Here is a 14,817-nt window from a genome sequence, read left to right as displayed (position 1 = left end):
ATACGTCTTATTGTTACGGGGTTAAAATAAATAAATTACGGTATAATATAAGGTAAGGTTAAACATTCATAACTTGTGTTCAACTGCATGAGTACCGACTGTTAACTCATATATAGTAGGAATTCCGATGTGTTCTGTTATAGTCTATTAATTTTACACTTATAGAATCGTTTTTCAGATTATTTTTGGGAACTCATAGGAATATAATATGTATATAGTATAATACCTATATATAATAAAACTCCTCGTTTTTTTTAATTTTTTTTCCTCGCGATTTTCCACATTATACTCCCGACTCCCGACGCGAACAAACCAAAATCCCACGTATGTTATATTGTAGTACCTATACCTACTGTAAAAAAAAAACGTAACCGTTACAACTCTTTTACACCGGAAACAGGATTAACAAAACAAAACAAAAAATGAATCCATTTCCAGTGAAAGCCCTCCAGTGAATTTATTTCTCATGTTGGTTCACATAGATACACAAATGTATATATACATATATATAAAAAGTTATATATTATATGTGTAATGATTAAAAACATAATACACAAATTTATTATTTGACTTACGTGTTTAAATTTTATTTTCCTCAAAGTTCGTCTTGTTAATATTATAATGGTTATTAAATAATTTTACTACACTCTTCATACGTAACAATTAAAAAAGAAGAACACATTTTATGATAATAATTAATTTCAAGTTGATGTAAATCACGCTTTCACCAGGTCACGTAATGTCGTCGCTCTGATTACGACACGCACCACCTGCACCGCCACTGCCGTGTTTCATCTCATCATAATAATCCTTTTTTGTGTTATAATTTCCATCCGGGCGCATATTCATTACAATATATTATTATACAACAAATACAGGTTAACGCTGGCGCACATTCAAATAGAATAATAAATTTATTTTATTTAACTTGTAAATAATAATTTACCTGTATACTCGCGATATGCCATTTATTTTAATGCTTGCCTTATATAATTTATACAATTATGTATATATAGTATTACCTACAAAATTATACATTTCATATCAAGAAAAAAAAGTGTCACCGCTGAGTGGTTTCTTTTTATCAGCAAATTCATCAATTCATGCTAACCATATACTATCCGCTTTTACGCTTATTGTATAAAAAAAAATCGTTTATAGATTATGTATTTCCTATTAAAAATAAAAAATAACACTACTATACAGTTAACTATTTAGCAAATGAAAATCGTTTTTATATTGTTACGAATAAGTTTATTTACTTGAATAAGAACAGACCATAAGATATAGCTGTAATAGAGAAGTCCTAGGTCTACAATTCGACTATATACTGGTGTACACTAAGAAGTTAAATACAATGTATATGAGCCAAATTGAAGATAACAGCAATAAAATCATCTTATTTTGCAAATATATTGATATGTACTACACTCAATCTAGGAATACCTATGTACTTATTCATATGTAGCATAGTTTTGTAAGTTAATAACCTAATAGTTGTTGAAGCTGTATCAAATATTTTTATCAATTGTGTCTAAAAATATAAGTGGTGAGTGGTGACGAGATGACCACGTCCTTGAGTCCTTCTACCCTCCAAATAATTTACCAATTATATATCTGTACATGTAAGCACTGCAGTCTTTGACATTTTGTGGAAAAATTAGTGATATATCAAGTTTATATTACTTATGACATTATCCAAATTATAATGTGTATAAGTATAATTATTAAATTGTACCAAAGTTGTACAAATATACAATATAAATATTTTAATAAATACACAGACAAATAATATTCGATAAGGTCTAAAAAAGCTTAAAAAAAAAATATGTTGTAACTTGTAATATAATTAGAGCTTAAACAGCTAGGAGAGCATAATTAAATCCATGCGACCAATTTAAAATTACGGAGGGTGGCACAAAACCCCCTTGACCCTCCTTCTGATTACGCCTGTGTACATATATTATTATATAATATGTATCAACGCTGAATATAGTATCATTACTTGGAGTATTTGAACTTCGCATTTAGTCATTTAGATCTACGATTAAACAGACTGAGTTGTATAGGTATATTTGCAACTATCTTTAGAAAATCCAATAAAATGTTTACAACTATTACCTATAGTAAGTGCGTTTAAACGTTAAAATGTATAACGTGTACCTACTAATCACGGCAAATCGTAATCGCGTATAGGATAAAAAAAACAAGTGGGCACAGTTGTGAACTAAGATCATATCTTAGTTCATGGGTAGGTCTGTCCTATAAAAATAAGTATAGGTACTTATGGGTTGCCACGTATATGGTACCTGTATATATATGTACACACACGCAATGTCTTAATACAGTGTGTTTATTGTAGATACAATAAACTTTATTTGTTTTGAAAAAAAAAATATGAACAGTTGGAGATTAAAACTAAAACGCGTAAATGAGTCCGTGAATTCTACTATACGCAAGTGTTATTATTTAAATTATTATAATACTGTTCGAAACAATAATAAATGAATTATCATAGAGGACATAATAAATTATAATGCGCGCAGATATTATAATATTATACTATGTTACAGTAAATGTAAATTCCAAGGATTTTCGTGTAATAGATCCGTGAAATATGACGGAATCGTCTATATTTCCCATATACCTTTACTCACGATTACACGCTCAGGTGTGCACGGACGGACTAATTTAACCTTCCCGTTTTGTTGAAGTCGAACACTGCAAGACTTACATTTTTGTACACCACTGTATTTATGCATGCACGCACGTCTGTGTCGTTCGGAGTCTGGGAATGTAAAAATCAACACAATTTTCTAATACGTAGTTTTACGACATTAAAATATTATCGGCGTACAATAAATAGGTAGGCGACGTTACCGCGCACATTCCATAAACAGTGATGAGAACCTCGCATTTTGATGATCGGTAAATTATTCAGCTTTATTGGTATGTATGTAACTTTAAAACCTATACTGCCCCACAGCCGAGGAGATGTGATTCAAGTATTTAACATATTTTATTGGACGGACATAATATTATATAAATATAAAATAAAATCTGTTAAAAAAAAATGTACAAACGAGGTATAATGTACCGGTAAACACATAATTATTCCTCATAGATACAATATATATGATTATGTGTAATTCAACTATATAAAATTTTTGCCATTTTAGATATGATTTTGTTATGGTGTTCTACATAATATTATTGCAGTGAATGACGTACGAATTTAATAATAGATCATTATCCTTATCGTCGTTCGACTCGAGATCTTTTAGAGTTATTTAATATACTTTAATGTTTAATCGAACGCATGTAGGTATACTGAAATTACTATAATACTGCAGTGCGTATATTATACAGTATTATACAGTCGATGTTATCGTTTGAATGTGTAATAAGACTACACTGGAGCACTGCGTTATAGGTATAGGTATAGTTGGTACCTATAGGCTATAAGCAGTGCACACGTCCAACCGTTAAGAGATATTCATAATATAATAATTATGCTCTCGTCTGCGACGTTATTATTACTATTATAACACAATACATAGGTATACATATATATATATACAGGTGGTATATATAATATAATATGTTACAAAACAACGAAACAGTTCTCATGGTTAACTATATCTGCTGAAGTGGTGTGCAATAGACGCTGTAATCCGACCAAACCAATATACGCTGCAATGATATATTATATTATATTATATTATACGTGTATATTAAACATTTGTTTATTATACAGTCGATCAAACTGAACTTGTAGGACGCATGCGTTTCTGTAGACTACGTAGGTACATATATATAATATATATATAATATATATTACCAATATATATATATTATAGTGCGGTGCACTCAGTCTGCTATCGTGGACCGTGCGGTGATTTTATATTATCAAGCAAAAAGAAAAACGAGAACCCGTTCCAAATAATATAATATAATAATTGGTTTCGTGTTCAAGCGCGGGTTATTGTCAAAGATATTTCTTATTTTTGAAATTCGTGCCGACGGGTATTGTTTCCTGTCCGCGGAGAAATACCTGCATACGTACACCTAAATACAATGACGTTACACGCATAATATATACCTACTTTTGCATTACATAAAAAAAAATAGTTAAGCAGATAGAGTGTTGTTATTATGAAATCGCGAAATGATCACGTCTACAACAGGAGACGAGAGCGATCTCCGATGGAATTGCGATCAACCAAAACATAATGATAATTAAATGAATCTGCGAGTATCTGCAGTCATTGTTGTACACACTAGAATTATACCATCTTATACGAGGCAGAAAGTCCATTTTCAGATAATCAAAACAATAAACTACTACATTAAAGAAGATTCACTATACCAACCCCTCACTTTTAAATTAACATCCGCAGTAGTGTAGTAGGTACTGTTAATATATTTTTACATTTTTTTCGTCAGTAAAAAAATCATTAATATTTTGAAATTGAAATTATTATTGTTATATAATATGTAGCACATCGTATATTATGATCGTATATACTTTGGTAGAAGAATCGTAGAAGAAGGCTTCACCACTTTCGTTTAAAAATTACATGAAACATTTTTCTTGTTTGTTGCTAAAATATGTTATAATATGCATTATATTTAAAATATGCAAAACTATAATATGCAAAATAAAAACTATTTGATTTGTATCAATATATGATGCGATTTGTGGACCATTACTAACTAAATTTGTAAAAGGACGCTGCAAAAAAAAAAAACATACCAATGCATATTATAAACCCTAGCCCTAATGATAAATAATAATAGTCTCTACCGCCGTCGGACCCGTGGGATCCGATGCCGCCGGCGCGGCGCGATAAAATATAAAATTATGAGAAGCGTTTCGGCCGGCCGTCCGACGAGTACATACCTATATAATATAATACACAGGTAGGTATACCGTATACGCATTATCATTTTATGGCCAAGGAGCAAATGGCATCGGTTCGTAAGGTTCGTTTATATTATATAAATGTATTATTATTATATTACAGCGGGCGGGTCAGGAGAAGAAACACTAAAAAAAAAAAATAAGCCGCCGCTGCACCCGTCATCGTATAGTCGACGCGACCTTGAATTCCAATCGCGGCGCATATGCCTCGTACGTACCTCGGGTGTTGTCTGCGCTGTGGCTCCGGGGGAAGAAGACGTGTCCATAACAACAGAAAAGCGCTCCGATGGAAGACTTTTTCGGTTTTATCTCTGATGATTGATGCGCGTCAGCCCCCCACAACACCCCGCCCATCCGGTGGTCGCGTTGATTGATGACTTTACCCCTCCGGGCAGAAGTAAATCGAACGAGACGAGGGGTCAACGGCGGCGCGGTGGCGAAGATTCGAGACGCAGACAACGGTATAGATAGTAGACCTCGTGATAGATATATTATAGAGACATGCGAGTCGTATTATACGAAATAGTAGGTAGGTACACCCAAGTCATTCCAAACACAACGATTTGTAATTATACCTATGACGGACGCCGCCGCCACGGTAGATGTCGGGCGATTTTTAATTGTTTTTTTTCCTGAAGGTCGAGTGTTGTGATTTATAATAAAATATTATGGTTATAAAAGCGAGCGGAAAGCACACACACACCACGCCTCGTCGATGCAGGCTAAAAAGGCTCTCTACTGCAGAACGCGAGATCCTGTACCTATTAAATATTATTCGATCCCAAATTATGTTTTACGACGTGGGATATTTGTTTAAATACTTCCGTTGTGGGCTGCAGCGGCGATCTCTAACCGCGATTGTTTGTCGTCTCAACTCCCGAGATATCCATAAGATATTAGAAATACGATAATATGTATGAAATTTTGTTACAGCATTAAAATGTCATGTTTTTTTTGTGATACTCCGACTTCTGAGTATCCACTATAATGACAAAAGTTTGGTAAACACCTCTCAAATTTCAACTATACATAACTGATCGGAATATTGGATTAAAAATAAAATAAAACTAGTAATATAAACGCGCACAGCAATTCAATAAAAACATTTAATATAACAAATAACTGTAATAACTCTAATAAGTAATAACTAATGAATACGCGTTATATCCATTGATTAAAAATACAATTTTGTATCCATAACGATCCAATATTATGTACGACTCGCAGTGTTGATTCCTAAAATATTACGTTGGTTTTTTTCGGTTTTTTTATAAACGTACTTCCGTGCCCATAAAACATTGCTCAGAGCAGTTTGTGATAATATTATTATTTGGCAATAAATCGCATCGCGTTAATTTTAAAATGGCGTGCTTAAACGGTTTATCATTAGCCATTAGGTGCAAGATGAATGTTTTGTTCGAATGCGAACCATAATATCATAAATAAATTAAACCATACGTGTGTATAATTAGTATACATTTATCGTCAATTTTAAAAGTAAACACGTATTATAATGTATAAAATGCATTTCGTATCATTTATAGTTAACATTTCGTTAAAATTCAATTTTAATATAACATCATAAAGCAGTTTAAAAACACAGTATAATAAGTAATAACTAATAAGTAAATCTAACCATACTGATGTTTTTTTAAATGCTCATGTATTTCATAGGAATTGTTTCGTTTTTTTATTCATAAATTACTAGGTATAAGTACTAATGGTAATATATTCGAAAAACATATGTTATTATAAATCTATTATTAGTTATTTCATTAGTACTGCCCTAAATTCTTATAAAATTATCATTTATCGCTCTATACGGTACTGGTTTTATTTTTTACGGAATATCAATTTTTTTTACTGTTACCATTCAGTGTAATAATTACTTTCTAAGGCCAACTTGTAGCTTAGCGTATCTATGTAAGTTATAATGTTTTCCTAAACCTCTGCATCAACACCAAAGCCACGCCAATAGAGCTATATAAAGAGCTGCTGTCGTCCCTCGTCAAACATTCAAAGTAACCACTAACCTGTGTAATAATATGACATGTCAATTTATGAAAACACGTTTTATAAGTAATGTATGATAAATAATTATTATACTTTTAATACATTTTCGTCCATTTATAGAATTAAATAATTCTTAGGACTTACTATTGTGGTTACTATTGGAATCTGAAAATTATGTTAACGAGTCGAACGTTATTTATATGCCGAGTCGTAGGCTACGAAAAATGAACTTGAAATATTAAAAAAAATACCAAACATCGTAAAAAATCGTGATGTTTAGAGTTGGTTGTCATAAGACAGAAATAATAGTCCAAGGTGAACAGGTATCATAATAATTAACATTTATCAACTTCGAATAAATTATTTTAAAAAGCAAAATATAATATAATAGAAACATTTTATTAATCATTTAATTTAAATGATTTATAAATGGGTTGTTCTCCCTGTCAAATGTATAAGTTTTGCAATAATAGTACCAGCCAATTTAGATCAGATGTGTCACAAACGTTATTAATTCTATCTTTAGATGACGTCTCGTTTCTTACAACAATTTATTTTATTAAGTACCTATATACTTATTTATTTTTTTGTATTTTTATCTTATTAAAAGTCTTAGCGATAGTGATTACTAGGTATACAATTTTATTATCAAACTGTTTTGTATTAATGTTCCTGTGTATTCAATATTCATTAGGCTATGTTTTTTTTTTTTTGGTTTGTCGATTCAATTTGAGTCCCAGAATTTTATATAGTAATTAATAATTGATCGGGTTTGGGTATAATGTGTTTTTTATTTTTAATTTTTGTCCGATGACTGGGCCGTAGACACGGGGGGAGGGGGTAGAGGGAAAGCTTATAAATGTATTATATAATATGTAATAACTCCCCCCCCCCCAGCATATTAAATTCCTGTCTACGGCACTGATAGATGACACATACTTATAAGTTATAACTTATTAACTATTGTACCTATAGGTAGATATAATTCGTGTACATATTGTAATTTTCAATATATGTATAATTGTATAGGTACCTATATATTATAATTAATTTAAATAATAACTAAATTAAAATCTTTAGGCTTATCTAAATTTTGCAAGTTAAAATTTAAATTACTGTATAGTTTATTTGCATAATACCTATTATTCCTGACTGTAATTAGTGTAGGTAGAATTGAAAAAAATGTGGCATTGGATACCATGAACTGAAAAATTAACCTTAAAATTGCATGTTGTTTGTATTATTCAATCTAGAGAAGAGTGGTTATTAATTATTACTTATTATTCTTAATCTTAATTATTCGGTTATTCTTAATCTTAATGAAAATATGTTTTCTAAAAATCAAAGAAAACAATATAGTCATGGTAGTTATTACTTATTATACTGGTATTTGTATTTAGTTAAGTGCATAATACAGTTATGGTGATTGATTACCAACTATTTTTCAAACCAGGAATTAAACTTTCATTATCATATACATTTAAATAGGTATAGTTATAGTTATAACTATTACCATTGAGTATAGATATTAGCTATACTCAATGCTATTACATATTATGTCCTATATGCTAATAAGATAGATGGAGTGATTCACTCAGTCACTTCCATTTTCCCTTTATTAATCAAATTTTTTAAATTCAAAAGATTTTTTAACTACTTAAAGAGTGTTTGTGGCAATAGACATTAGACACTTCTGTTTAGAAACCAAATTTTTTTACTGTTAAGTGTAAATTACTTAGTATTGATAATTTTTTCGAAAATGTTAATGTACCTAATTTAAAATTAAAATGTATAGTTCCCCAGTTATCGAAATGTTTATACTAAGGATAACAGACCTTAAAATGGATTTACAAAAATGTAAAATAATATTGAATTTAGTATTTATAAAAATAATCTAAGAACATTTTTACAGATTTATAAATATTGATAGATTAATATTAATTACTAAAATTTTCAAATTGCTTCAATATATATATATCTTTAAAACCCATTATTATGAAACTATTATCAATTTTTAGTATACAAAGTTAAATAACTCAAAAACTAATCGTTCAAATTTTTATTTGGATACAACAAAATGTTCAAAAAAATATCCGATAAATATTTTATTATATTTTTTTTTTTATTGAACAAAAATAAATATATAAAATAAATATATTTACAATCTGTATTTACATTTTATATAATAAGTAAATTTGATGAGATTTGATTGACGGGAGGGGGAAGTCACCCAGTAGCGGCACCCCGGAGATAAAAATTTTACAGTATAAAAAAGGGGTTCTCATTTTAAATACAGAAGTTTGGATCTCCACTGACACTCTTCAAGGATTAGGAACTTTGATAAATCTCAAGAAGTTGAAAATATATTCTTTAAGACTTAAGACCTAGCCACCTAGGTATATTAAAAAATTCCAAAAATCAGATGTTGATTAACTGTATTATTAAAGAAAAAGGGTGAAAGTATGCTTGGTGAAACATCCTGTAAATATTATTGATATTTTTATTTAAAATACACTAATTTATTCCTTATACCTACCAAAATTACCAACGTTTTACATTTTATTTAAAAAAAAAACAAACTAGAGTATTGGGAACAAATCACTATTTATAATTAATCGAAGTAAACAACCATAATCATTGTTTACTTTATTCATATAGACCCACATTTTAAATTTTAACTTGGGACAAATACAATTAAAGTTAACAGAACGGATCGCAAAACGTTCATTCCCAGAGTTATTTAGTGTTTACTATTTAATTATTTTAAAGGTTTTTTTTACTGTTTTATTAAATTTAAAATACTACAACATTGAAAATAATATAATATATCGTATAGGTATATATGTTTCAGTGTTTGGTTCCAATGAAGAACGAAGAAATTACCAAAATATTCGGTATAGGCCAAAATAGGAAATGTAGGATTGGCTCGTGTTATGGAATAATGACTCCGTTGCATTATTATTATTATTATTTGTTTCCCCGGGGCGCTTAATGTGAATAGATGATAGGTATATACTATATATTATAATATACATGATGGGCTAACTACTGCAAACAATGCATGTGGCCTGTATGTGGGTCGTTTTCAATCAGCTTCATTCATGCGTTCAATAGTTTTAACAATACATCTTTGGTGGTTGTGTTAAAAAAATAATCCAACATTAAATAAAAAAAACAAAATATAGTAAACAGCAGTTGGAAACCACCAACAAGTGACCCACCCGAGTACACACACACACACACACACACACACACACACACACACACACGCCTAATATTTAACTATATGCAGACAAAGTGCACCAAATTGTAATTGGAATGTCGTTTTTATTTTCACCGTTAATGTTATCGATAAAATTACGGTAATAATTGAATACATCAAGATTTCTCTGTTTTATTAATTGCCTATAAATTATTAAAAACATGGCATAGTGAGTACAGTTTGACTCATGTCCATTTCGATTATTGTTACGCATTCGTGGGCGATCACACAGAATGTTTTTAAAAATACCAATTTTCTTACTTTTCGAAATGAAATTCCCGACAGCGGCACTTATGTTTTAATGGAGAGTATGATGGGTGGTTTGGAGAGCACGCCGATGCTCCTAAACATGTTCAATGGGCGAGTCAAGTCACGCGTTCAAGATGTACTTATGTGTTATATATATATATATTTTTTTTTTATAACAAAAATATGGGAGTAAAATATTAATTTATTTTCATATTTGTGATTTTAAAATTATATGTTTGTCAAATAATAATCATAGTAATTCAAAAATACAAGAAATAACAATGAATTTCTGGACATTTGTAACATAAAATAAGCCTTTAATAATTATTAAGGTCCATTATAATTTACAATCATAGGTTAGTATGAGACTAGTATGAGACGTAATCCGTAGGATGAGCTGCAGGTAAAGAATATTTTCCAATGTCAAATACTCAAATTTGTTGTTTTAGAAATAAATAATAATAGAATATGTCATTTAAATATTTTAAAAAACGAACGTGTATCACGGTTAAATCATTTGCATAGTTTTACGTTACACTTTATACATCATACTAACCAAAAGGCATCATATACTTTCATTACATTTTAGAACATTAAACATATTATAAGATTTAATTCAATTGGTAGGTCTACTCTTCAAAGAATAAAATATTGAATTACAAAATACATAATATATGCATTATGAAAGACGTAAAGAATTAAAATTATTTTATATGCGAGTACAAAATTACGATAATGTATGGTCATTATTCATTAGAGTGATCAAAATTTCACTTTCTGCATATGATTTTTCCATTGTCTTTTAGAATTCATTATTTCATACAATATATAGGTAGGTACCGTGTGTATTATTTAATTCAATGAATTTGGTTCGTGTTAATTTATGATTTTTTTTTAAAGAAAAGTGCATCAACCATGCATTAAATAAAATATAAACTGTTATAGTCATGTAGGTATTTAAAAACTGGAAGCAAATTAACACATCCAAAATATTATAATTCCCCTACAATATTTTTATTACTTGATTTATATAATATTGTAAATTATCCAATGAATGCGTTTCAGGAACGAGTAACACAATTGTTAGTTAAACATTGTCATCAGTAAAAACATTGATTATAAATTATTATAAATTATAATACCTATCAATATTATTACTATAGTATTTATAATCAATTAATAATAAAATTGCAACCGATGTTGAAGTACGAAATACTAAGTACAAACAATAGTTATTTCCACGATATTGAATGAAAAAAACTTGTTTCTTAATACATAAAATATAATTAAAAATATAGAGTAAAAATTATTGCTATATAATTATATAACCAAAAGAAGCATGATTTGTTTATTTAACTTACTCATTGCATAGAATGTTGACATACTGCAGACATGATCAAATCCATGTAGTAAGTTTTTTAGATAAACTGCATAAAAAGTATTTTTAAATGAATCGGATACACCTGCCTTGTACCAACGTTTGCGTAACTATTTCCTATTTTTAATAACTCGCTCTAATCATCAAAGCATAAACACTAAATATTAAACATAGTCGATAATAATACCTACGTATATAAACTACTCCCAGAGTGTTTACACAACAAACGTATCTCTAATAATTATATATAGGACTATAGAATCATAGCAATGATAATACAATACTTGAATATCTACCTAGGTAGTAGTCCCTACCTATTTATTACGTTAAAACGTCAATCTGTCAACAAAATATGTTCGATGGAGTATACTGAAATATAAAATAGGTATAGGTTACTGATTAATCTATATTTTTAGTTTTGGACGAAATCAACAAGAATAGAATTTATAATTAATCGAAATGATAAATGTTATCCCACATTTTTGGGTGTAAGAACTAATTTTGTGAATGCGCGTTTATATTTTTATTTACCGACTAATCTAAATATTATTCGGAATTCAAAATTCCTATATCAGTTTCCTGTAGACAATTGATTATGTCAGTTAAACGTGAAGGATGACATAGAAAAATGACGTATTTGGTTATGTTTAAAAAAATTAATAATAAATAAATGTATAATTTTGCAATCGCCGTCAAAATATAAAACCTAAGAGTAGGCGAGGCGCGGCCAAAATATTTGTTCATAACTGCGTCATCGTCGACAGAGTTGTTTTCGGGAATGTTTGCGGCGTAGTAGGTAGTAAAATATTTATAAAATATAATAGTAATGACAACGAGTCCTCCCCAGGAGGGCGTAAGACAGCTGCCGCCTGCAAGGGTGGCGTGTCCGCACGTAGTCAATAATATTACAGTAGACTCTCGCAACTCTAACCTTTATAATATCTCGACATTTGAGATCAGTACCTATCTCAAATATAAAAAAAATTTCCAAGAAATACCATAGCACATAATATTGGTTTTTGATACCTCGAATTTTTTATCCCCCTTGAACTTTGATTTACCGAAAGTCAACAGTATTATAAAACATTGTTGTTGTTTCGATATAATATAGTGATTGTCACTTACGTTCAGCACCTATTCTGCAGTGGCCAGTGGACGGTCCTCGATGGCCGCTGCGTGGTGTATAGTTACACAGCAGATTCGTCGCGACGGAGTCGGTGGAAATAAATTCCCAAAATCGAATAAAATAACGATAGTTTGCGTAGTCGGGTCGCCGTTAAGACGCGGGTTACCTGTAGTAAACACAATAACGCACGTACACACACGAGTACGACCGTAGTACCGCTAACCGGTGCCGCGAAATGACTGACGACGATATAATATGCGTGCCACGAGGTCTTCGCCGGAGACTGAACCTGAGCGAGTAGGAATCCGAGCGAACAGGTGTCTTCTCATAACCGTAAAAACCTTCCTTTGCCCCCTCGCCCCCACTGCGCCGAACATTCGGACCAGTATACGCGGCCGCGACTGCTCCTCCTCTCCGCCTCCCACCCGAGGGCCATTCCGTAGCGTAATCGTAGTCGTCTCGTCGCGTTTGCTTAGCGCATTATATTATTATTAATACGGCGGTCTTCGTGTATACAGTCGGTAAACATATTATTATTATAATATTTTATATTATCTGTTGCAATATTATAATATAAAAATATAATACAGCGTCAGACTTACGTCGTAACTCGTAAAGTCGTAACTACAACTACGGTGTGCGAGTGAAGAAAAAAATACCCGGCATACTCGGATAAAATAATAGTCGCTTATATATTATAATCTCACGTCTTCGAACAAGAATTGTCCCAAAAATGATCTCGAAACGACCGCCATGAGATGACTGATGAGGAATATTTACCGAATAGAGGCACATATTGTATTGTAGAAGCAATAATAATTAATAGCGAATCGGTCGTTATTAATTATAATAATATGTGTCATGTTCATAAGAACCAAAAAAAAAAAAAATAATATGTTGACATAATTAATATAAAACAAACCGACGACAACTACAACAATTTGGCTCTACCAATCATAATATTATAGAATTTCATATTTCGTATAGGTAACTACCAATTACGATTCCTCGGTGGCCGGCTGTATATACTTATTTAGTCTCGTTTATTCATATGTTCGACGATGTCACCGTTAAAGATTGCACGCTCGAAAACTGACCTACTGACGATATCATAAGTATTACATAGGCAATTTATTGTTTAATTTTTCTTTCTAAAATATTTTGTTTGAAATTTTTTTGTTTTTGCCTGTTTGTAGTTATAATCTACCATTTTTTTTATTGTTACATTTTTTGTATGCTTAGGATTTTAGATTCTGAACGGCGCGATGAATGTATTGATTTTACAATGATGTGTGTTTTTTATTTTTTTTTTTTGTGTCATTCATCATGTTTTGGGGCAGTAAAACTGTTTCGATTTTCTTCAACGGTATCTTGTTCGATGGGAAAGTGAATCTATTTGGTGCATTCGGGAGGTCAAATTTTAAAACTCTCAATAATTTTCAAAAGCGCCGGGAAAAACAAAAGAAAAATTAAGGAAAAACGGGAATTTTTACGCAAAATCGATATTGGTTTTTGGTTTAACTCTAAAACAAATGAACGTAAATACATGAAATTTTCACTGGTTGGTTATATTTGCATTTTCTATACACAATAAAAATTTCAAAATAATTTGATTTTTTTGAGCTATTGACGGTTATTGTCAGTTATCAATTTTTTTGTTTTTTTTTCTATAGATATCATTACAATTTTATTTTTTGGGTAAAAAAGCTTGAAAATTTAATGCAAGGCTTCTGATATAATGTTACAATAGCAATTGAAAAATATTAAAAATACATAGGCACAATTTTTTTTTATAATCATTTGAACTTCGAATTTTGACAAAATTTAACAAATTTATAATTTAATAACTATTTTGTAGTTAAAAA

The 14,817-nt window shown here is 30.3% G+C and overlaps 1 protein-coding gene across 2 annotated transcripts in view; it reads right to left on the bottom strand.

Annotated features, from left to right (window-relative positions):
* Nucleotides 1-13,244, bottom strand: part of LOC132939201 (uncharacterized) — a 64,672-nt gene extending 51,428 nt beyond the window's left edge. For both annotated transcript variants that reach the window (XR_009663959.1, XM_061006259.1), the window contains exon 1: nt 12,952-13,244. The gene's annotated coding sequence lies outside the window, so the exon portion shown is untranslated. The remainder of the gene's footprint in view (nt 1-12,951) is intronic.
* Nucleotides 13,245-14,817: the final 1,573 nt, after the last annotated feature.

The sequence above is a fragment of the Metopolophium dirhodum genome, chromosome 2 (assembly GCF_019925205.1).
Source record: "Metopolophium dirhodum isolate CAU chromosome 2, ASM1992520v1, whole genome shotgun sequence".
NCBI lineage: Eukaryota > Metazoa > Arthropoda > Insecta > Hemiptera > Aphididae > Metopolophium > Metopolophium dirhodum.
This window is presented reverse-complemented; position numbering and strand designations above follow the sequence as displayed.